General features: G+C 36.4%; 1 protein-coding gene across 6 annotated transcripts in view; it reads right to left on the bottom strand.

Annotated features, from left to right (window-relative positions):
- Positions 1–26,990, bottom strand: part of pyd (zonula occludens-like protein polychaetoid) — a 487,007-nt gene that overhangs the window by 368,428 nt on the left and 91,589 nt on the right. The window lies entirely within an intron of this gene.

Below are 26,990 nucleotides of genomic sequence, written 5' to 3'. Positions count from 1 at the left end.
GACCACAAATACGTGTGCCAAAAATTGTGAGTATCGGTCCATGTTTTGGTATGGTCCCCATATAGACCAATCTCCCGATTTTACATCATGGACTTATAGAAACCGCAGTTTTTATCCAATTTGTCTGAAATTGGAAATCTAGAGGTATTTTAGGACCATAACGAGGTGTGCCGAAAATGGTGAGTATCGGTGCATATTTTGGTATAGCCCCCATATAGACCGATTTCCCGATTTTACTTCTTGGGCTTCTGGAATCCGAAGTTTTTATCCTATTTGCCTGAAATCTAGAGGTATTTTCGGGTCATAAAGAGGTGTGCCGAAAACGGTCAGTATCGGTCCATATTTTAGTGTAGCCCCCATAAGAACGATCTCCCATCGTTTAGAAACCGTAGTTATTATCTGATTTGCATTTATACCAAGAATTTGTAAATATTCTGGTATTTTAGGCTCACAAAAAAGTGTATCGGATTAAGTTTTTATCGGTCCATTTGGTAATGCCTCCATATAGACCGACTTCACTTCTTGAGGGTGTAGAAGGCGCACTGATCATGAAAATTGCTTGAAACTCAATGTAAAATTTCCAGATTTTACTTCTACAAATTTAAGATTTCAAATCAAGACGTTATTTTATATTTTTCTGGCACACTTACAAGAGATGTTAATGATTCCTCTAAAACTCAAACAAAAATGGTTCTTATAAATCCAGAATCTGATATAGTCCTCATAGGTGAAGTCTTTAAATTTATCTTCGGGAAGTGTCCTCAAGTCGTCAAGCCTTCCTGAAATTTCAAAGGAAACCCTAAAATTTGGTTCATGGTGGTGGGTATTTAAGATTCGGCCCGGCCGAACTTAGTGCTGTATATACTTGTTTGATTACATGTAGTCAGAATTCCAACACCCTATACTCTAGTCCATTGCATGGATCTATTCAATGGTGTAATGTTGCAATATAAGTGAAGGGGGGTCTAGGCAGGATTCGAACTCGGACCTCAAGTTATAATCGCATGAGGTTTACTATCCAATAAATGCTGGAAGTAGCAAGTTTTTAATTACCAGTTATGCTAGAGGAATCAAGAATCATTGTCCAGTTTTTGCTGGAATTATTTAATCCTTAATACCCACACTCTTTTGATCAAATTAGTTTTTTTCGAAAATTTTAATTGCCTTCTTTTAACGCCTGAAGTATAAAATTATAAAATATCTAAGTGTTCTTCTATGTTCAGGGCAGATGGTTTACCTAAAAATGGGTTAATTGCCTCATATTTTCACACTTTACTTAAGTAAAACCCAGTATTTAACACCACCACATCAGGTGGTGGATTAATGGATAGGCCGATATATAGCCCTGATGAAACCTAAACTAATCTAAATATTTATGTTAAAAATGGAAAGAAGAAAAACACGAAGCACAAGTAGACAAATTAGAATTTAAAATAAATAAGGGATGGACAAGGAGCATACACCATATATAAAGTAAACACTGAACCACACGACATTGGGGCCATCAAAAATTAACTAAAACTTTACACACTAGAAAGGAAATCTAATTTGGAGGAAAATTGGAAATTATAAGAAACCCCTGGAGATGTTTACACAAAAATCATCCATCTACCACTAGAGATATCGCCCAATTGTACTTTGGCTGAGACCTCTATTTTGATGCTACTTAACAAGAGCAACAGCCTATTTTCATTTGCTTCACCCCTCTTTATAGTTTCAAGAGAACATTTTTAAAAGACCACAACAAAAAGAAATAAAAACAAAATTTTATGTTTATACTTTTCCATTTAATTTTTTTTCAAGAGCTGTACTTGACTAGGCATACAAGTAGTGGTACTTATTTTTTTTACCTTTCTGCTGGAAAAAAAATCAAAGTTGTTTCTCAATGATTTGGCTCCCATCGTTCACTATTGAATTTCTTCTTCAATGGTTGCTGAATAGAAATGGGTTGCAATATCGTCTAGGAGGTACAAAACACGGTGGCGGACGGAGGGGAGGGCAATTGACACTTGACCCACGGTTGAGTGACATTGGACCAGCATATTTTCTAGCCTTCATATATGAGGTTAACAACATCCCCATTCTCATTGCTGGCGAATACCATTGTGATGGTTAGAGAACTGGTCAGACAGTGTGTTAGGAAGATGACTGTTGTAAATCCAATGGGGATTGCCTGTAAAGTTCTAATATAAACAGCATTGACTCTGTGAAATACAAAATTGCTTTCCGAAGTAGTTTCTCTCATACACTCAAACAAACAAAGTTTACTTGAATCCAAAGATTTTGACTTTCCTTTAAAGATTTTGATATTGATTCCGAGCCAACCATATAAATAAGTCAGAGATGGAGGAGGAAAATATAAAATTTTGTTAAAGTGAATTATATACGTATTAAATCGGCCTTTTTTTGTACAATATATTCCCGTATGGACTAACTTACAATTTAGAAGACAGAAGAGAAAAGTTTGAAGATACCGGCAAGTGTTACCGCAACCCAAGTAATTCGATTGTGGATGGATCCATGGTGGCCGTATATACTTGTTTAAATTAATTAATTTTGAAAACAACATTGTTTGAAATTACTGATCAAAATGAATTTAAGTAAAATAGGCATTAAAAATGCTTCAAATCAAATCAATATCCAAAACTTCTATAATACATCTTTCGAAGTTTTTTTTTGTTTTTTTGTGGTACATTGAATTTGGCTGTAGTAGTTTTTGTGGTGGAACTGGAATGTTAGAATTTATAATATATTTTTGGTGCTTTTTGCCCTTCGGGAGTTGGCATCACTAAAATAAGTATTTACCTATGTTTAAAGCGTTTTTATCTTAAATCTAAAGATTAAATGGTGCAGTTAATTTAAGAACGATTTCTTTAAATCAAAAATGTGTTTCTTTAATTTAGGGAAAAGGAGTTTATGAAAAGCGTAAATTTAAAAATACTTTATAAACATATTTTTATCCACTTTGCAAAAACTAAACCGCGTGCGGTATAGAAACTTAGTTCATTTCTATTCCTAGTGTCAACTCCTTGCATACAATCAGGGTAATACTCCGCCCTCAGAGGCCACACAAGTGTATATCGAGCTAAAGATATATATGGGAGCGATATCTAAATCTGAACCGATTTCCTCCAAATTCCATAGGGTTATATTCTACATATTTGCGAAATTTGTAGTTGGAGCAAGACTTTGATTACAAACGCGTTTTCACAGACAGACTGTGTGTGACTCAGGTCTACGGTTGCCTCGCTCTAAAGAGTTTGTCTTTACTTTAACAATTTTTGCATTATTTCAGAGCCGAAGAAGCAGAGAATACAAGTAAGGATACTTTTAAGACACAATTCACTTTTAAATTTGGATTTTGTGTACTTGATTTTAATTTTTCGCTTTTTCAGTTTTTTTTTTTTCTTCAAGTCCTTTAAAAACGAGTTAACGAAAACTTTATTTCCAAATTAATTAATTCGACTTCCAGTAGAAATTATGCTATGTTTCAAATAAAAAACGTATTTAAAATAAAGTGTTGAAAAACATGTCCTATATTTGAACGATTTTTTGCTTTGAAGTCAAGATGCAAAAAGACAAAAAATTTAAAGACAATAATAATTTTTTTGAATTATTAAAGTCAAGTTGACCTTAGCCCAAACATTTTTTTCTTTTACGTTATGATACCCATTTTTTAGTGAAATCGCTTATCGACTTTTGGACAAGGAAAAAATTTTATATTAGAGAAATGCGTTTTTAGGCTAAGCAAAATTTGCATTCGTATTTTATGTTAAAGACATGAAATCATTGACCTCACAATATTTCTTCAGTGCACAATTTGTAGAATTCTACCACAAATTGTAGATTTTTACTGTTTGCTAGATTCGTGGAGTTCTTCATGTTTTGGTAGATTTTGCAATATATTTCTCTCCAAATAAGAGACATTTTCTATCGACAAAATTTTCTATGAAAATAAAATTTTGACAAAATTTTCGATAAAAATAAACTGTCGACAAAATGTTCTATAGAAAAAAAAATTTGACAAAATTTTCTATAAAAATAAAATGTTGACAACATTTTCTAAAGAAATAAAATTTTGACAAAATTTCCTATAGAAATAAAATTTTGACAAAATTTTCCAAAGAAAAAAATTTTGACTAAATTTTCTATAGAAATAAAATTTTGACACAATTTTCTATGGAAATAAAATTTTAACTAAATTTTCTATGGAAATAAAATTTTAACTAAATTTTCTATAGAAATAAAATATCGACTAAATTTTCTATAGAAACGAAATTTTGACAAAATTTTCTATAGAAATAAAATTTTGACAAAATTTTCTATAGAAATAAAATTTTGACAAAATTTTCTATAGAAATAAAATTTTGACAAAATTCCCTATAAAAATAACATTTTGACAAAATCTGCTATAGAAATAGAATTTTGACAAAATTTTCTATAGAAATAAAATTTTGACAAAATTTTCTATAGCGATAAAATTTTGACAAAATTTTCTATAGAAATAGAATTTTGACAAAATTTTCTAGAGAAATAATATTTTGAAAAAAAATTCTATAGAAATAAAATTTTACTATATTTCCTATAGAAACAAATTTTGAAAAAATTTCCTATAGAAAAAAAATTTTGAAAAAAATTTCTATAGAAATAAAATTTTGACAAAATTCTCTACAGAAATAAAATTTTGATAACATTTTCTATAGAAATAAAATATCGACAAAATTTTCTATAGAAATAAAATGTTTACTACATTTCCTATAGAAACAAATTTTGAAAAAATTTCCTATAGAAAAAAAATTTTGAAAAAATTTTGAAAAAAAAATTCTATAGAAATAAAATTTTGACAAAATTTTCTATAGCAATAAAATTTTGACAAAATTGTCTATAGAAATAAAATTTTGACAAAATTGTCTATAGAAATAAAATTTTGACAAAATTGTTTATAGAAATAAAATTTTGACAAAATTTTCTATAGAAATAAAATTTTTACAAAATTTTCTATAGAAATAAAATTTTGAAAAAATTTGCTATAGAAATAAAATTTTGACAAAATTTTGTATAGAAATAAAATTTTGACAAAATTTTCTATAGAAATAAAATTTTGAAAAAATTCCCTATAAAAATAACATTTTGACAAAATTTGCTATAGAAATAGAATTTTGACAAAATTGTCTATAGAAATAAAATTTTGAAAAAATTCTCTATAAAAATAACATTTTGACAAAATTTGCTATAGAAATAGAATTTTGACAAAATTGTCTATAGAAATAAATTTTTTACAAAATTGTCGATAGAAATAAAATTTTGACAAAATTGTTTATAGAAATAAAATTTTGACAAAATTGTTTATAGAAATAAAATTTTGACAAAATTTTCTATAGAAATAAAATTTTGACAAAATTTTCTATAGAAATAAAATTTTGAAAAAATTTGCTAAGAAATACAATTTTGACAAAATTTTCTATAGAAATAAAATTTTGACAAAATTTTCCATAGAAATAAAATTTTTACAAAATTATATATAGAAATAAAATTTTGACAAAATTTTTTATAGAAATAAAATTTTGAAAAACTATTCTATAGAAATAACATTTTGACAAAATTTTCTATAGAAATAAAATTTTGACAAAATTTTCAATAGAAATAAAATTTTGACCAAATTTTCTATAGAAATAAAATTTTGATAAAACTTTCTGTGGAAATAAAATTTTGACAAAATTGTCCAAGAAATAAAATTTTGACAAAATTTTCTATACAAATAGAATTTTAAAAAAAATTGTCTACACAAATAAAATTTTGTATATATATAAAATTTTTATAAAATTAGCTATAAAAATTTTATTTTGACAAAATTTTCGATAGATTTTCGATAGATTCGATTTTCTACTTCAATCATATAAATTTTTATACTTCAATCATATTTGTTGTTTTGATCTCAGCTTTAAAACCATTGTGTTGACTAAACTACAAGAGTAGCTTAACCAACATAGGAAAAGAATGTTTGTCAAATTTATTTGGGCAAAGCCCAAATTTTATGAAATTCGCATGTTTTTGAACTAAGCAAATTTTCCTTAAAGTAAAGAAAACCACGTTTATTTTGAGGATTTTGTATCATTGGTTATAAAGTTCTTTTTTTCGGGAACTAAGAACATTTTTTAGTTTGAAGTATCTGTTATAATTTGAATTTTTAAACTGGCAAATACTGGAAAATAAACATTCCATAAATGAGATGCTAATTTTAATCAAAATAAAAGTTAACATCTTTGGATCCAAGAAAGCGTGTATTTATTTATTTTATTATATTTTTTTTTTTGTGTGTATAGTTAAACTTGGGTTCCATTCTAAAAAATTGTCAATATCTTTAAGTAAAGTTAAAAATGTGGATCCTGAAATAGATTTTTCTTATTCACTGTAAAATAAACTATTACATATTTTAGTCCTAGCGCACCCACTGTTGCATAACCAAATGACTACTCCACATAGTCGAAGTGGCAGACCTCTGATGTTATTTGTAAAGTCTACAAGAATTATTTGATTTTATGCTTCGATGCATTTTTCACTTGACTTTACAAAACGGAAACCTTATCAAAGGTATGGCATCGGGAATAAACAACTCACACACACACTCATACACACTCACTCTATTGCACATAGCAACAGAACGTTGTACATTTTTGAATGAAATAGCCAAGTCAGGACATACCATAGGATATGGAAATATCAAACAGGTTACACTGTAACGGTTACCTGTTTGAAATGTTTTAGGGGATGAGGATTCAAATAAAACGCCCTTAGACTTTTGAAAATTCACCAGCTGTTACATTTTATGCATCAGACATGCATTTGATGGCTGGTTAAAGCCTGCTGCTTGCTTACTCATTCCCGAACTGGCTCATCCTTACAAATCAGCTTGTTGTTAAGTGTTGCCCAACACAGATCCTATTTCACAAATGGCTATCAAAGGTTAATTTTGGTCATACACAGTGACAAAAATGGAGGCATTTAAAATTATATAAATAAAATAAACAAAAATAGGGATACCTACGAGTATCCTCCTGAAGCATTTCGGAAATACATTGGCAGGCTTAAAAATCGCCTTCTGAATTTATTTCATATTCCATTTGAATTTTCCGAAAATTACAGTATAAATATAAATGGAAACGTCTATGTCATCGTGATTTCTTTGTACTGAAATTGGTCGAATATAGGTTTTTTACATAAGAGTAATTGAAGTACCTCTTCGTTAGAGGGGAACATTTTGAAAAATCTAAAGGCTAAAAAATTTACCAGTTTTGCTATATAATATTTTTCGCCTTTTTACAATTTTTACGAAATAAATTGCCAGAATATTGGAGATATTTTTCATTTATTGAAATTTGGGGATTTATTTAAAGTTTTTTTGGGGGGGAAAATGTCACAAATGACTTTGAGGTTTTTTGTCCCAAAAGCTGTGACCTTATTTTGCTTGTTATTTTGGGGACATATTTCGTGGCGCCATTTTTGATTACTTAAAAGTTTACCACTTTTCTTCGGCGGTGATGGCTCTTTTTACACTTTTGTGCCACGTTTTGGTCATATTGTGCCATTTTTTTAAAACTAAACATATTCTCGCTTCCATTAGTTAAATAGAGATAATAATATTTTTGTTTAAATTTAATTGTAATTTGAAAAAATGAAATGATTCTATACCAAAAAAATAATGTAAGTGGATTTATTTTACTTTATGCTAAAGAATGCATCTTTTTGTGCCATCTTTATAAAGTAAGAGTGTTTTTTTTTTTGTATTGGAAATTACTCTTTATGTGACACCTTTTCGAAATTATACAACTTTTTCTTTATGATGAGTGTCACTTTTTTGAATTTTAGCTCCAGACATTTTGGCTTTATGACACATGAAGAGTGGCACTTTCTGTGCCATCTTTTTAAAACAAATAACCATATTTGTACCAACGATGTAGAAATTCTTACCCAGCAAAAAAAAATTGGAAGTTCTTCCAAGGGCACAACTTTAAAAGCACTTCCAGAAGATGCACTCCCAATGATGTTCTTTATTTTAAATACCCAGGAAGTTCTTTTAATACAATTTTTTATAACTTGGTTTTTTCATACTCTTAATTTATTATTATTATTTTTTTTTAATTTTAACTTTTTTGTTTCAAATACGTTAAAAACGGAGTAAGAATTCATAAAATGGTACAAATCATTTAAATTTTGTCGAAAAAATTGCAAAATCCAATATGAAAAAATTGTGAATTTTTGAAAATATTTGAGGTCAAAGGTTCCGACAAGCGTCAGAATCCATTAAAAATTATAAAAACTATTTATTTGACAAAATATCGCAGAATTTTTTAATTTACATCCAAAACATTGAATTCGGATCACACCTAAAGAAGTGATGCAAATTCAATGCAACGGCTGTTGAAATGGAGAACTTCCGTCCTATGATAAGCCCATGTTAAATTCATCGCTTCTGCGTCAATTTTGTACCACTTCCGGATCCAAAAAGAACATTTTCATTACTTTTTTGGCGACGTTTTTTTTTGCTGGGTAATGGTAACACTGCTTTGATATCTTTAATAACTGATCGTTGCATGAACAAGGGAACACTCTTCGTTTGATATGATCAAATGAAAGTGGCGCTTTTTTAAAATAAGAGTGGCCATTTTTTTATGGAAATTACACTTTATGTGAACCTTAGCAGTGGTAAAACTGTTTCTGATATCTGTAATAATTAATCTTTGCAATTTTTCTATTTTTTTGCATATGAAGATTGCCACTTTTTGTGCCACTTTTTTGAAATAAGTGTGTCACTTTTTATTACAAATGATCTGTGTAAAGTCTCAATGGTAGCACTGCTCTTGATATCAATGACCGATCGTTGCCTGAAAAGAAGGCTTCTCTTCATTTGGTATGATCAAATGAAAAGTGCACTTTATGTGACACTTTTTTTAAATAAGAGTGTCATTTTGTATTGGAAATTTTATCAATGGTAACGCTGCTTCAGATATCTGGCAAAAACTGCTCTTTGTATTTTTTTATTTACTTTTAAAGATCAAATGGAAAGTGCAACTTTTGTGCCAACCTTATTAAAATAAGTGGGCTACTTTTTAATACGCTTTGTAGTAAACCTTTGAAACGTCGTTTTGGCATCTTTAATAACTGATAGTTGTATGGAAAAGGGACGCTCTCCACTTGATATGATTAAATGAAGAATGACACTTTTTGTGCCACCTTTTTAAAACAAATGACCCATTGTAGAAATTGTCAATGGTAACGCTACTCTTGATATATGATCGTTGCATGATGAGAGGTTTTTATCACAGCAGTGATAAAATACAATGACTACGCCACGAGTTTTCACGATGTGAATCAAGTCAAGATTTTTGGAGCTAGCTGGTTGAGTCCAACGCTACACACAGAAAATGCTTACATGTAATAGGTACTTTTAGTTAATGTGGTATTCACAATGGACTAAATTGGCTAAATGAGCTTGAAATAACAGAGCTAAAATCTAACTTAACTTCGAAGCAAAAAATTTACTGTACATCTAAAAATGCTCTTCCAGGGATGGAAGAGCATTTTTAGATGTACAGTAAGAGCAGACTTCCTTCCTATGATAAGCCCATATGAAATCGTTGCTTCTGAGCCAATTTTGCACCACTTCCAAACCCAAAACAGAACATTTTCGTAGCTTTCATTTGGCTACGATTTTTTGCTGAATTCGAATGGGATTTTTGAATTATTTTTTCGGTGTATATCCATACACTTTACGATGTTATACCAATGAGAAATATTTTTGCATGTCATTTTGATGGGTCTGACATTCATGTCATAGGTCTAGAATCATCAATACTATTTGGAAAATATGTTGCCATGGCGGGGGTTTTTTTATGGGAATTTTGAAAAACCTTTTAAATACAAAATTATATTACCACTATATTTTTCAAGCTTTCATTTCAAATATGAAGCTAGACGTAGAGGGAGGGCTAGTGTGTATGTGAGACAGTTAGTGCAGGACATATTGAATTTAATTTTATTTGTCACAGTAATATCATTTCATTTCATATCTTAACAGCTGTTCTTCGTCATAATTTCTGCGATAAAATTAAACTCTGAATAGAATGGAACTACCATATCTTCTTACAAGCCCAATTTTCTTGGCAGCAGTTAGTGTATAGGGCATTTACTCATTTCCTTACACAATTGTTGTTTTGGCTTTTTGTTCCCATCTTCTTTAATCCTATTATTCATTACAATAATCCTTGCAAATCCTGTTTCGAAAATTAAGTCAGCTAGCAGCAAATGTTACTACAAATTGCATTTTTGCTTGCATCAACACACAACTATGAATGTACAAACATATAAAACTAAGTACATTGATATCAATGTACAATACCTCACCCTCACACTCCCCAACAAAAACTCATCTAAAGACCAAACTGTTATCCTTCCTTAATATCATGCTGTTGATGGTTTTACTGTCCTCAGCATTTTCTTTGTCTCCATTTCTGTGTGGGTAAGTTGGCCCAGTGCCAAGGTGGTATAGACAGTAAACAAGAATTTCTGAAATGTTTTTTGTTTAGGACATTTAGATATTTTTCTAAAGGCCAAAAACACCTATTCGGGATGGGAAATATGTGCTTTGGGGGGGGAAATGGTATTTGTGTGAGGGGGAAATAGAGTAATTTGTAAATACATGCCAAACACAAGTTGTCCCAAGATATCAATGACACTGAAACTTCTTGCGAAATGATTGCCAAGAATATTACATTAAAGGGTTTGTATTTGAAGAAATTTCTGAAAAAGCATGAATGCATGACTTGATTTAAGGATCTCTAAGATTTGGAGAAGAAATTTCTAAAATTTTTAGCATGAACTAGTCGGCTTGATTTGAAGCTCTCTATCTGTCGTTGACTACACAAAGAACAATAGAACATCAAAAACCTAAATAAAGTAAAATTGAAGTAGCTTTGCACTCTTCATCTAACAATCATATCCTCATTCTTTCTTAAGACTCGGTAGATGCTGTTTTCGATATGTGTTGCACTTCACACGATAATATGGTTACTCAAAGGGCAGGCCTATTGAGACTGTATTGCATGAACTACTCGGGTAAATTGAAGTCTCTCTATCTGTCGATAAATACGCAATTGCAATAACTAATTAACCCTTAACGAAGAGACGTATTTTAGTCACTCTTGAGTACTCACAGGTAGTGACCAGGGGTATTTCTCAAGGAGGTGTTCTATCACCTTTACTTTTGAATTTTGCTATAAACAGTTTAGCATTTGAAGAAGAAATTTCTAATATTTTTAGCATTAACTAGTCGTTTTGATTTAAGGCTCTCTCTGTCGTTGACTACACAATTGGGACATCTACTGCCACAAAAAGAATATCGAAATCAAAAGTAAAGTGAAATTTAAGTACCTTTGCACTCTTCAAATCCCCTGATAAGAATGCGAACAGAACTATGGTGGTCTTCGATATACCAAGGCTGTGTCAATTTGTCATATATTCAATATAAATGGAGGGAGTCTAAACTTCTGCTCATCCTTAATGTTGAAAATCCTTATATGTACTTAGGACCGAGGAATTTCCATCTAATAATCATATCCTCGTTTTTCTTAAGACTCGGAAGATGCTGATAGATATCTATTTTGGATATATGTTGACGTTTGAATGTGCTGATCTTCAAACGACAACATGACCTACTGAGACTGTATTGCAAAAATACGGTGGAAGCAAAAACTTGGCTTGATAATGAGTTTGCGGACTCTGCCCCAGGGAATTCAACGATAATTGATTGGTATGCAAAATTCAAGCGTGGTGAAATGAGCACGGAGGACGGTGAACGCAGTGGACGCCCGAAAGAGGTGGTTACCGACGAAAACATTAAAAAATCCATAAAATGATTTTGAATGACCGTAAAATGAAGTTGATCGAGATAGCAGAGGCCTTAAAGATATCAAAGGAACGTGTTGGTCATATCATTCATCAATATTTGGATATGCGGAAGCTCTGTACAAAATGGGTGCCGCGCGAGCTCACATTTGACCAAAAACAACAACGTGTTGATGATTCTGAGCGGTGTTTGCAGCTGTTAACTCGTAATACATCCGAGTTTTTCCGTCGATATGTGACAATGGATGAAACATGGCTCCATCACTACACTCCTGAGTCCAATCGACAGCCGGCTGAGTGGACAGCGACCGGTGAACCGTCTCCGAAGCGTGGAAAGACTCAAAAGTCCGCTGGCATAATTTTTATCGATTATCTTGAGAAGAGAAAAACCATCAACAGTGACCATTATATGGCGTTATTGGAGCGTCTGAAGGTCGAAATCGCGGCAAAATGGCCCCATATGAAGAAGAAAAAAGTGTTGTTCCACCAAGACAACGCACCGTGCCACAAGTCATTGAGAACGATGGCAAAAATTCATGAATTGGGCTTCGAATTGTTTCCCCACCCACCGTATTCTCCAGATCTGGCACCCAGCGACTTTTTCTTGTTCTCAGACCTCAAAAGAATGCTCGCAGGGAAAAAATTTGGCTGCAATGAAGAGGTGATCGCCGAAACTGAGGCCTATTTTGTGGCAAAACCGAAGGAGTACTACTAAAATGGTATCAAAAAATTGGAAGGTCGTTATAAGCGTTGTATCGCTCTTGAGGGGAACCATGTTGAATAATAAAAACGAATTTTGACAAAAAAAATGTGTTTTTCTTTGTTAGACCGGGGACTTATCAGCCAACCTGTTATGTTTTCAACGACAGTAATAAACCCTTAACGAAGAGATGTACTATAACCACTCTGGAGCAAGCAAATACGCACAGATATGTGACCAGGAGTATTTCTCAAGAAGGAGTTCCATCACTTATATTTTTGGAATAAACAGTTGCATTCTAATTTTAATGAGAGCCTGAAAGAAAACGGAAGCCCAGTATCTTGTTTCTTCCAAAGGATAATGAAGGACACCGACACAGGAAGTGGTATGAGCCTTCCGTAACTTATCGTAGCGGATCCAGACACAATCTTCATATGTCATCATCTTTAAGGCCTAGTCTTACTATATGTTTCCTAAGTATGTTATGTCCTTTTATTATGCCACTCAAATGCAGCAATTCCACTCTGCTCATCGACATCAAAATTTCGCAGTTTTCTCGGTTCTTTTCGTCCCATATCAACTTGGTTTGCTCGCAACTTTCCGAAGAGACCCAACGTCTTTGCCATACTAGTTCATCATATTTGACTTCTAAATTGACTTCTAAAAATAAGAAGATAGTGGAAGAAGCATGTCCGCTGGGACATTATTTGTTAAACGAGCATATCCGTCTCCTTAGCCAGCACTTTCGCCTCCTCATTCCGCATTGCACAGGTACCCAGCACAGAGTTATATTATGCTGTTCTGTGAGAACCTTGAGTTCTCTACGACAGCGGATGACTACCTTAAACCTTATGTCAGCGCTATGTAAGGCTTGGCAGTCGATGAAGAAGCTGATATCGCTTCTGAATAACGACCTCATCAGAGTCGCTGCAGCTTTTGTGGTCGCAGAAAGCACCGCCTGAAAAATATTGTAATCACTATCCAGCGTGTAAGACTCTAGTATTCCTAGTTCATTGCAATAAATGCCGCTGCTGTTCCTTCTTCCATCTTTGATCCGCCCAAATACATATTCAGGGTTCCGAAGGATATCCTCCTGTCTCCCCACTCCTCCATACTTGGTGCTCCGTGGTCATATGGTCCGCCTGCAGGCCGTACTCCCTACCGAGTCCAAGCTCTTCTCATAAGTGTCAACCTGCTGTTTTCCTTACGTGTAAATCGAGTTGGCAAACTCCCATCAGTACCTCCAAAAATGTCAGTGGATGTGGTCCTCATAGCGCCTGTCATATTAACTAGTCCTATTATCTTCGACATACGATTTTGGTGGCTCACGATTGTTCACCAAACATGACAACCATATGTGGCCGCAGGTCTTACAACCGCGTTAATGCGCTTTACAGACTATAACTTAATCCGGACGACAGTGCTCGTGTCGAACATATCCCATATATTGTGCACATCATAAGTTAAGTCCGAAGGCATAATCGATATTGCTGCATGTTTATGGGATCGATAACACATTTACCGATTATTTAGTCATCTCCGACAAGTCGTATCGATCCGACACACTGAAAGATTCTTTACAAACACCGACATTCAGTACGGAATAACTTATAGTCTGTAAAGCGCATAAAAGGGAAGGCCTCATTCCCCATCTTTCCCCGACCAATTTCTGACAAGAGTACAATGCCGCATAGGCCCTTTTTATGCGGTCTGCCGTATTCTCCATCCAGCTCAGTTTGGACATATTTGTCCCATTTCGTGTTTCCGTTGTAAAATCATGGACAAATTTTCAACCACTTTTGATAAATGTAGGTTTTAGCGGTTAATTCTTTGTCATCAAAGGTTAACATATTACACTCGAATTGAATCGTCTCACCCCGCCAGACTATGGAAATTCGATTTAGCCAGCAATGAACCATGCGTATAGTCAGGCTTGTGGAGATTGGTATCTGGCATTATCTTTTCAATAACTTACTAATATCAATTCCTTAATCTTCTAATGTCTAATAAGCTCGTATTAAATTTGCCACTCATTGTTTATGAAATTCTACTTCTTACCTCACTTTAAATGTAAATCATTTTACTTCAAAGTAGTATTCTAAAGTACTTACCTAGAAATAGAAGAAAAAAATTATATGAATATTAGTAATAATAAAACTTACTACAACAGATCAAAATATTAAAATGAAGCCAAATAAAACGTAATTCTCTTCCATGAAACGTCGTAAACCAAAGGCATAAAATTAAATACGAAATACAAAAGCACTAATAGCAGTTCATTAAATCTCATTTAAAGTTCATAGCCATTAGAAAAGAAGTGAGAAAATCAGGAATGTTTTCATTCATTCTGAACATACTACAGTTATCATTTGGTACAAAGGTTGCATAAAAGAATGATGGTCAGTTCAAACTTGCCAACGGTAAAACCATGTAAACATTGTTAGGCTATTAAGGGCAAAACAACCTGCAAACAAACAAATCGAAATAAAAACTAAAAGAATTGTAATGAAGAAAAAATCCTAGAATTGTTAATACCTGGTCTATGGTGACTGTGGCGATACACCCGGCTTATACCGGACACAAATAAATTTCCCCCAGAAGCATATAGGAATATGGAATAGAAAAAATTGGATTTTGGCATGAACTAAAAGAATTTTCATGTCCAATAGAATGCAGAAAGTCAACATACATTCCCATGACCAAGATTGCCAAAGGAGACGGAAAAGCCCCCATACTCTCAAGTTGAAGTAGAAAAAGTTTGCCAACATTTCTCTTGAGTGTCGTACAACAGCCAGACCGAAACACCTCGACAATATAATCAGCCCAGTCGGTAGTCTATTGCATTGAAGTACAAATATTCATTCTATTCAGCAAATTGCACTCTATATTTTTTTAACCCCATCACACCCTTTGCCCTCCACCCAAGCTCAAGTTATTGGAAAGAGAGAGAAAAATCGAAAAAAGTATTTAAACCTATTAACTCGAAACGTATAAAGCAATTTTATCTGTTTTGTTGAGAGCTTTGTATTGGTTGGGCAACAAAAAAAATTTATAAAAACATTTTTCAAACTCCATTAAACAGCATATATCCGCAAAAAAAAAACAAGAAATGGAAAAATCATAAAAAAATTAAAACAAGAGTTTAAGAGCACAATTCCAACAACTGGAGGATTACTGAAGTGTTTATACATTGTGGGGTCATTGTAGTATTAAGTGTTAAATGCTTGATTTCGGGCCAAAATAATTCGAAATAGGCAAAAAAAAAAAAAATAAATGAAGTATGTTTATGCTGTAATGTCGATTTGCGAGCGCAACTCCATATAGAGGAAGAGGAATAAGCCATGTTTGAATCAAGACTTATAGCTCGTTTCGTGTCTGAAGCAAGAAAAATATCGGGAAGAACACAAATAGAAGCCCGGAAATAAGGGAAGGATGAATGACACATCCATCTCAGGAGGCTTCTCGGACTCTCCCGATAAAGATAATACTCTCATGGCATAGGGATAGGTGCTGCAGAGGTTTGGTAGCTATGATGAGGCTGAGGTGATACCCGGTTCCTCCTGGCCTCCGAAAGGAGGTGGAGAATTCGATTCCCAAGTCAATCTCAGGAGGCTCCTCGGAGTCTCGAGCGGCCCAATACTGTCATCAAACAAGCACAAATGTAAAATAATCTAAAGTTAATACTCTTACAGCACAGGGAAAAGTTCTGCAGAGGCTTGATGGCTATGACGGGACTGAGGAGATACTCGGTTCCTCCCGGCCTCCGAAAGGATGAGATGTAAAAGAAAGTGTTTATACCACTATCTTGGCGAACCCAGCTTACAATTAGAAGCCCGGAATAAATCGAAGGAAAGGCGTTTTAGGGCGTGACATGACCTTCTTAGCAGGCTCTCAGAGTCTTCCGCGGCCCAATACTCACGCATCAAATAAGCAAAAATTTTAAATAATCTAAAGTTAATACTCTAACACCACAGGGATATGTTCTCCGGAGGCTTGAAGACTATGTTGAGACTGAGGGGATAATCGGTTCCTCCCGGCCTCCGAAAGGAGGTTGAAAATCCTATGCCCACTGAGATGTAAAGGAAAGCGTTTATACCATCATCTTGGCGAACCCACTTTAGAATTAGAAGCCCGGAATTAAAAGAAGGAAAGACGTTTTTGGGCGTGACATGTCTTTCTTAGGAATCTCATAGGAGTCTCCCGCGGCCCAATAGTGGCATCAAACAAGCAAATATGTAAAATAATCTACAGTTAACATTCTTACGGCACAGGTAATAAGTTGTCCGGAGGATTGATGACTATGATGAGACTGAGGGGATACTCGGTTCCTCCCGGCCTCCGAAAGGAGGTGGATGAACCCACCTCGGCAAACCCAATTTACGATAGCTATAATGAGACTGAGGGGATACTCGGTTCCTCCCGGCCTCCGAAAGGAGGTGGAGAGTCCCATCTCGGCAAACCCTGTTAATCCTGTGGAGAGTCCCATCTCGGCAAACTCTGTTAATTCTTGTTCTCGGAGCTCGATCACCGTCCCTAGCACCGGAGGAAAGAGACCTCCAGCGGCAGACCAGGGTAGTTTTAGCCCAACTAAGATCAGATAAGTGCAGCCGCCGTACTTCCTACCTATCAGTGATTGACAGCAGCGAAGCTGACGTGTGTCCAATCTTTAACCAAGGGCCACGTGACACTTGTCACCTTTCCGTTTGTCCAGCTAAACCTATCCGACTCACCACTTACTTCTTTTACCACAGTACTAATTTTACGAATCGCATCTGAGACACATTCCAAGAACTGTGTCAAAAATTGACTTTTATTGGGAGCGCAAATTAAAAAATTAGGCTAGGAATTGGTATTTTTACCTTGTCGGACCTTTCGAAATGAGCTCCTGTGGTCGTTTCACTTGGATGCAGTAGCTCATAGTATGCCACACCCAGCTGATCCCACCAAAAACACCGCATAAAGTTATTTCCATGGATATTCGGCTTTATCGTCGATGTTGACCGTGTTAACCACCTTTTTTTGCTTGAGTGTCTTATGCACTGCAAGAAATCTTCCCTTTGTTTGTCATTAGAGAACGAAATTTATACCATCAGGCGAATGTGAGAGGGTACGATGCCTCGCAAAACAAACTCGTCAGTTTTGAGCGATTCGACATTGAGTGTAACTATGACCGAAACAGTTCGAACACAACCGGTAGATAAAAACGGCACGAAGTTTTTCTTCTCATAACTCATCCTCTTAAATAAAGGAAAATAGTAAGATGAACGGCTTCTACTGCATACCTCAAAGTATATACTTTGTATTCCATTCGAGCCCGAATGTGGTCCAGATGGCTTATTTTTATTCTCTAATGGAACCGTAGAAGATTGGAAGGCCTCCGTTCAGAGTCTGGATACAATTCAAAAGACTAATCAAGAATAAAGTGACTGATTAATTTTCCTACTGCCAATGACATTGATAGAAATGTTGCTTTAGTTAATCTTTACGGGGAAAATCCACTCTTAAACAGGATATTCCTCAAAAAAAAAAATTTATATTGGATGATGACTGGCAAGACGAATTAGATTGAAAATAAGGATCTAAAGACTTTACAATAGGGCTATCGTAAAAGGGAGGAAGTCTACTGAGATAAGACTAGCTTTGGATATATTAGGAATCCATTATCATTACTAAATAAATTAGCAAAGATCTATACATAAGACGTATCCATATGAAGCCATAATACCTGTACCACCGCACACGCACCCCTGCTATAAATGAATGCCTAAGACTAACTCCTTTTTTGAAGCATTTATTTTGCTTTTCTCTTCAGTTTTTAGGGTAATTAACTTCACCGCAATGGCCCTTCAGTTTCATTAATCACCTCAATTTAGTGGTTGTTGTTTCTATTCCTCCTCATCGTTTTTCCCCCAAAAATCCTATCCGAAATTTCCTTGGGATTTAAGTTTTAATTAAGCTGCAATTTATAAGCATCCATGCAGTCAACCATTTAGTTCATTCATTCCAAACCTCTAACTATATTCCAAAAGGCATCTATTTTACTACAGTCAGTGCTATATCTGGCAAGGTAGAAAGAGGCAAGGCCTTCACATAGTTGAATTAACAGCTTTGTCAACTCGTTTAACCTTTCTCTAACACACATATAAGGAATTAAGATTTTCCGATAGTGACCTCACTGGCACAGTGGGATTTCCACAGTATAAATTGACTTTCAAACTGGGTTCCAACGAGGCCACCAGTGTCGGGAACGAGACGGTCTATGTATACGAAATAAAACTTTGTACCATCAGGCGATTGTAGGAGGAGTATGATACCTCTCAAAACAAACTCGACATTTCCGAGGGATTCGACATGGAGTGAAGCTATGACCGTTTCCGTAACAGTTCGAACCCAATCGGTAGATCACAACGCTTCTTCTCATGGCTTAAGCTTTTTCATGGAGGACAGTGGTAAAGCGGATGCATACAATACAATTTCTGCCTTGTCTTTCATTCGAGCCCTAGTGTGGACCTGATGGATCATTATTATTCTCTAACGGAACAGTAGTAGATGCTTGCACGGCTTTTAGAGGCCAATATTTTATCGAGACTGTAGCAAATGGCTGCCGACTTGAGACGGGTAGATTTTGCATTGGAATCAATAGAAAGGGCGGTCAGTGGGACGTGGATGCTGGCCAAGCGTAGTTACATCCTGCCGTTTCTCATTAGAGATCATGTCCACATCGTAGTCGGGAAATTCCCTATCGAGAAGCTCTTTCATTGAATCCTAATAACCCAAACTAGCGATTTAATTTCAACGGCGTTTAGATCAGTACCAGACATCGTTCACAGAAAGAATTCGAGCGAACTTTATTAAGTCTTGTAGAGTTCGCCAGTTCCGCTTCTCAACACTACAACAAGGGGACTGCCTCAAGGAGTCGCGATGTCGCCTTTACATTGCTTACTCATAGTAGATGAAATTCTGACTTTTCTGCACAACAAACAGATAAATATAGTGGCGTATGCGAATGTCATAATGGTGTCAGGGAAATTTCTGGACACGAGATCTGATATAATGAGTAATGTCTTACAAATTCTATCCGATTGGGCAAGGAGCAGTAGTAGCGCTCTTCACTAGGAGGAGGAAACCACCGGGTATAAAGATCTACAATTACAAGGAATGAGATTGATTGTCTCCTTGGGAGTTGTCTTAGACTCAGACTAAATTGGCCAGAAAATACAACTAGACTGAAGAAGACCTATACGGCTCTGTATGAGTGCTAAAAACTTTGGGGAATGAAGCCCTCCCTCTTTCACTGGCTGTTTACAGCAGTTATAAGACCGATAGCTGCCTATGGAAATGACAAACACACAAAAAATGAAATAAATATTACTGGTGCAATGAGATCAACGGCCACTGCATCTCCGGAGGTATTGCTGGGAGTCTGCCCACTTGATCTGCATATCAGAAAAACAGCTGAGGTGATACTAGTGCGACGGAAGAGCCTGGACTCGCTTGGAAGTGCCGATTGCAGACACACAGAACTCGTTGCGGCAGCTGGGCAAGACGTGAGGACAGCCAATTTACCATTGCAAAAGCTACAGAACTTCTGTTGATGAGGCAGATTTCAGAAGCGATATCAAGAGTAAAGGCTCATACATATTAGACATCTGAATATTTATGGATGGATGGATGGATCGAGAAAAATGGTAGAAGGTGTTTGTGGTTGAAGTGGTTTTTACTGCGAAGAGTTGGGGTTAAGAGAGTCATACACGATTTACGATTGATGCAGTACTTTTCAGGCGGAAGTATTTGCCATTGAAGAAGAACATAATAATACTCTGTGTTGGGTCCCTCGACATTATAGAATAATGGATAATGAGGAGGCAAACACGGCTAATCTTATATATTTCCAGAGTCAATGTCAAATACAATGATTTATGGAAAGGACGTTGGACTTCCTATGCGGGCTGCGAAAAAACTGGGACCCTTTTTCTTATATATTTCTGATGTATAGGTTAGGTTAGGTGGCAGCCCGATGTATCAGGCTCACTTAGACTATTCAGTCCATTGCGATACCACATTGGTGAACTTCTCTCTTATCACTGAGTGCTGCCCGATTCCATGTAAAGCTCAATGACAAGGGACCTCCTTTTTATAGCCGAGTCCGAACGGCGTTCCACATTGCAGTGAAACCACTTAGAGAAGCTTTGAAACCCTTAGAAATGTCACCAGCATTACTGAGGTGGGATAATCCACCGCTGAAAAAGTTTTTGGTGTTCGGTCGAAGCAGGAATCGAACCCACGACCTTGTGTATGCAATGCGGGCATGTTAACCACTGCACCACGGTGGCTCCTGATGTATAGTGTAATTTTCCCATTCACCAAGGCTTCTGGATGGAAGAAAACTCGTCTCAAAACGCAAAAACGATGTGATCAATTCTGGCGGAGGAAGATAAATGATGAAGAGGAGAGAAAGGTAGAAATGTTGAATAAATACTAAATCACCCTTGAAAATGATATTAATACCGAATGAATTTCTATAGTAGAGAAGAAACAACGGATTTATATTGAACGGACTCGTGAGGTTCTCTCGCGCTATCGTAAATGTTCTTTAGAGGACTGTCCGCATTGGCTGACGGGGCAAGTAACATAAAGATAACCTTTTCAAGGTTAGTTAAATTTTATTACTGTATCTGATTGCCACGATTGAAAAGGCCTTACAATTAAGCTTTCCAATGATCTCAATTAATACCCTGGATTCATTGGTAGTATTTACTGCATCCGTAGTAATGCTTTTTGGTCTCTCTCTCTCTCTCGCAATATATACACACTATATATCATGATGAAAAAATCTGCCTGTAGGCTTTCAATTAATCAGCGAAATGTAATTTGTAGCACAGGGGTCGTAGTCGATGTTGTCGTAAGTGGTTAACGAAATGAATGAAATGGCAAATTCGATGGACAGAGCGTCCATCGTTCAAAAGGACAGACATATACATTGGCTTACCATTTTCGTCGTTATTTGATGCACTATAGTCGGACGATATTTTGTGTTGGTTGAAAGGTGGTGGAAGTCAAGTAGCTTGATTGAATGTCGTCAGTTTTATACTACGAATCATCAATTGTAGAGTGCAGAATGGCTGCGTGCTGTTTTCTTTTTGCAAAGCTAACTAACTAATGATAGTCATCCCCAATGACTTTTTGCTGTAAATCAGCCATCATTATGGCTATATTGTGGAGCCATATACATTCTACTGACCAGTTTCTTTGTATTGGCCTCATTGATTAGTGGGTTACTTACAGCACGAGTAAATGTTGGAAAAGTGTCGATCCATGTTTTTCTTGCAGAGGTTAGACAAGTTCATTGAGCATGTGGTCCTCTTTTTGCAAGATACATTGGTGGCACATAAGCACATAGATCTGTCCAAGAGTAGTTTGTATTTTGAATTGCAGAAGAGTTGATGGGGAATATGTATATTTTAGGTCACTTTCTTGCATCAGCAAACTTTCTGCATCAAATCTGGTTGTCCATGAATTAGTGTCACTCCATAATGAAAAACTATTAAAGGCAAAATCTTAATGCCATAAAAGATAACCGTAGTTTAAGCTGCAGTTGGACCTCATTCCTAGGCACAGGAACAAGTAAGTTGTGGTCAACAGTGGCAGCCCTCTCGAACCCCGCTACAAGGGATGATGGGATTTCAGTCACGTTTCTCGGTGTGATGGTGACTGATCTAAGGAGATGCGCTAGATTTTTCAACCGACATCGCGAGAGTGATAGAGCGAAAAAGAGAGCCACACCTTGCATACGTGGTCGCTGAGCCGATGATACTCCTCAATTTACAATATCAGAAGTTATCAATGTCATCAACAACGAGAAGCCATCCAAGGCGCTGAGCTGGGAATCTAGGATCACTGGGAGTTGAGTATTTGACCAGGCTCCTCAATTTATTCTTGATATTATCCATAGTACCCGATATCTGGAAAATGGGTAGGGTGATTCTCTTACTGAAGCCAGGCAAAGACTTGAGTAATCGTACAGACCGATATCTCTTCTCTCGCCAGTATCCAAGACACTTGAGGCACTACTCCTCACCAGCCTTGTGGATAATTTTCCAGCTGCCTACCATCAATATGGATTCCGTAAAGTACATAGCTCGACGACTGCTTTGTATGCCAACCAACACAAGCCGTATCATAGGATGGTCCTCGTGGCGCTAGACCAGTCAAAGACTCGACTAAAGGTGAATCGTACAGACCGATATCATTTTCCCGCCAGTAGCCAACACATTTGAGGCTCTACTCCTCCCCATCCTTGTGGAGAATTTTCCAACTGGTAACCATCAACATGGATTGCGTAAAGTTCATAGCACGACGATTGCTTTGCATGCCAATCATCCCAAGTCGTGTCATAGGATGGTCCTCTTGGCGCTAGATCTATCGAAGTCATTCGATACGGCCAACAATGATAGCCTCTTCGAGGACATCGAAAATACGTCTCTAGGGCAGGTAACAAGCTTTGGATTGTAAACTATCTGTGTGGTGAAACAGGGTGATATCTCCGACAATGTTTGATCTCTACCAGTCCTCCATTGCACCCATTCTGAAGATTCCGGCAGCCTTTTTAACTCGTCTTCCCATGTCACTGCAGTTTGTGATAAGCTCCACGGTAGAAACAAGGTCCTCAAGTCGTTTGCCGGTCAGTGGTAAACTATGCAGCTCCAGTGAGGACACCTAAAACGAACGACACGCAGTGGTCTCCGCTGTTCACCCCTGGATCACCTATATGCGGAGAAAAGGATCACCCCAGAGCGTCGACAAAACTACATGTTGTCAAAGTAGTAGTTATTGGGTTGCTATCGCAGTAGCCATCCAAATCACCATCTTGTCGATATGCAACCCCCACCCAGGAAAGTAAGAATTGATCTTCACCTTCTTCAGCGCGAGATCCAGCGTTACCAAACAAAATTCATGAGGATACTGTAGCTGAAGTGGGGAAAAGCTAGAAGGTTAATCCTGTTCTCGGATCTCGACTACCCGCCATAGCACCGAGATTTCCCGCGGCAGACCAGAGTAGTTTTGGCCCAACTAAGATCAGCAAGTGCCGCCGCCTCAGTGATTGTAGAAGAGTAGCTGACGTGAGCATGATTTAGTCCAAGAATGGTTTATAATGTTCCATTGGTTTCACAAAATCGAACTTTCCAAGGTGATGTTCCAATATCCGTTGGCTTCGTAACTATGAAATCACACCCAAACGAATCCATCCATTTCTGATACTCACTAAAAATTGTAAACTTTTCACAAAATTTCCAATTAGCATCGTTATTCAATATTTGTATTCAATTGTCCAATATGACAATACGAGTCGAGATATTTGTCATTCAACCAAATGCTAAATGTCTAACATTTGAACATGAACCATATGTGGTTAGAGTTGAACTATACTACAATGCGTTTAGCCTATTGATCAATCTTGCTCTTGCAATGCAATAGAAATCATAAGACCTCAAAATGTCCAATAGCAAATAAAAATTTAAATTTAGAAAAATAGATCATAGACAACCACCAGTATGCATGCAGTATGGTCAGTAGACATCAGTACTATACCATTTTGGGAAACAAAATTAAAAGAAATAAAGTCAATGGCTGCCCAACCAGTCTGGCTGTCAAAAGGTTTCCCATCCCATCGATACATATATACAGTCTCGCGTCTATTTATTTATTTATTTGGGATTTGATTTACTGAATATGTTTTACTGGCTAATGTTTTAGGTGGTGGAGTGAAAATTTGCAGTTGATGGCGATGCCACTGAGCACAGTGGGGGGTATATTAGGTGTAATGAGAATATTTAATGTTTTCTCAAGGCGAGAATATTCCATTATAATCAAAAAAAAAATTACTTGTTTCCAAAGACTTTGATCTTCACATAAGGATTTTCGTATGAATTCCAAGCCAAAAACGAGACCTATTGCAATTATTGAAATTTTTGTCTTTGAGCTTCGCGTTACAACACCAACAATGTAACCGTCGGAAGGGTGACGATCGTGGAATTAATGGCCGAGACCTGAATTGAGAGCACATCTGTGTCGAATAGGAGCAGCAGAGGATGGTGCATACAGGACGTGTCTTGAGGATGATGAGACCTTGGAAGACTACCTTTGTCACTTCCCTGGGCAAAGAGCTAACCATATCGGTGAATAGGTGATTCGGGACGTGGCCCAGCTGGGAAACAGGGACTGGAAACAAATTAATATCCAACGTCTGCGGATATCAATCCGTAGGACTTTGTGCCTTGGGAAGTTTGGTAAGTCGCTTCCCCGGGAATCCCATGACTTCTCCACAAAATACCGTAGACTCACTTTCATGTAGCTTGTTATTTTGTCATCCGTTTGAAGGCCATAATCCGTACCAAAAGTAGCCCATTCGAAGGAAGCTAAGCTGATTCTAAAAAGTTGATCATATTTCGAACATTTTTTTCTTTTTAACAATAAAATAAAAAAATGATAGCGCTTTATTTTATTGTACTACATATCAGCCACCACACTAATAGAAAAAATTACATTCCAAATTGGTGAGAGTTAAGCATGTTTGTTCTGGCACCCCATGTGCAGAAGCAGAAATTAAATTTGTCCTACAGTTTGGGTTACAGTATGATTTTCATTTGTCTGTCAGTCTGTCGGTCTTTCTATCACCAATATCCAATCCATGAGTGCCAGTTGAGTCCTCATGTTCGCCATCATCGTAACCATCACCATTACCGCCATCATCATCAGCACTCTCCTCAACTTCAACATCAGTCATTCAATCTTTCATTCATTTACTCTCAATCAAAGTCAGCATGAGGCGGGTAGACTACAGCGAGCAGCCTTGCTTGTAAGGCGAGTAGAGTGTAGAAACCCATATTACTTACACCAAGTAGCAGCAAGTGCGGAATGGGTGCTGAAGAGTGGGCGGACCAAGTTTCACATTTGGATTGTTTACATTTGAGGAGGCAGAATTTGGCCTTTAGTTGTACCGTTGTTTTGATTTCTGTATTTTTTTTTATTTTATTTCACTGCAAATCTGCACCCACACTTTAGTGCCCCAGCTGCGTATTTTGTAGAAATAACGCTTAAAACAAGAAGAGGAAAAAAGAGCTAAAATAAAATGACATCGACATTTTGCGTCTGGTAATGAAATCAGCAATTCAGTGAATGGTCGGTCAGACGAATATATACATTTCGAAATACCAGCTATTTTAATGTGTGCAATATTTAAGTGGGTACATAAATGGTTTCTGTGACCAAGAACTTAAATATAAAAATATAGAAATGTTTATTGGAATGGTTTGTCATGATGCGGGGGAAAGTAATTTTGCAAATTTATTTAATTCCTCATTATATGAAAAATATGAAGCGGTTTTACTTTCACTGTCTCTCTCAATTGACAGAATCAAAGATGTTTAGGAAGTTAAGCGACTCATGGCAAAACAAAGCGATAGAAGGTTCTGGCTTTCCCAGCAATGAGGCAATCCAAGGGATGAGGAGATCTAGTAAATGCAACTAACCAACAATTGTATCGTCATTACTGATCAAAGCCGGCGGACCGCTTGTCTTTTTGCACCGATATTCAGTTTTGTCGAAAAGTCGTACTGCGGCGGTGGACCTGTGGATCCGGTGTTTTCAAGGCCTCAAACACCAGGTTTAGGTTTTTGTGACTTCAATGTAAGATTGCAAAATTGACCCAAGAAGCAAGGCTACTTAATGAGCAAAGAAACTCCAGGAGCAAAGCGATCGAAGGATCCACGTGAGCTAAGGGGCAGAACGACCTAAGGACCAAAGGACGCAATCAATAAAGCGACTCAAGGACAGAGGCGAAGAAACTCGGGGAGCAAAACGATCGAAGGAGCCACGTAACCTAAAAGGCAAAGCGAACCAAGGGGCAACGTTACCCTAATAGCAAAACGACCAGACCAAAGCGACTCAAGATCAAAGCGTCTCAAGAAGCAAAGCGATCCCAGGAGCAGAGCCACCCAAGGAGCAAAACGATAAAAGGAGCTAAGTGAACCACTCAGCATAGGTTAGGTTAGGTGGCAGCCCGATATATCAGGCTAACTTAGACTATTCAGTCCATTGTGATACCAGATTGGTGAACTTCTCTCTTATCGCTGAGTGCTGCCCGATTCCATGTTAAGCCCAATGACAACTCAGCATAGCGACTCAAGAAGCACGGCTACCTAATGAACGAAGAGACTCTAGGAGTAAAGCAATAGAAGCAGACACAATGAACAAAGGACCAAAGCGACTCAAGAAGCAAAGCGACCCAAACAGCAAGGTGATCCAATCAACAAAGCAACGCGATTCTAGAAGCAAAATAATCCAATAAGCAACGCGATCCTAAATGCAAGGAGCAACGTTAAAAATCCCT

Source organism: Haematobia irritans, chromosome 1 (genome assembly GCF_050003625.1).
Source record: "Haematobia irritans isolate KBUSLIRL chromosome 1, ASM5000362v1, whole genome shotgun sequence".
Classification (NCBI taxonomy): domain Eukaryota; kingdom Metazoa; phylum Arthropoda; class Insecta; order Diptera; family Muscidae; genus Haematobia; species Haematobia irritans.
The sequence above is the reverse complement of the archived record's forward strand: the minus strand, read 5'-3'. Positions and strand labels throughout refer to the sequence as shown.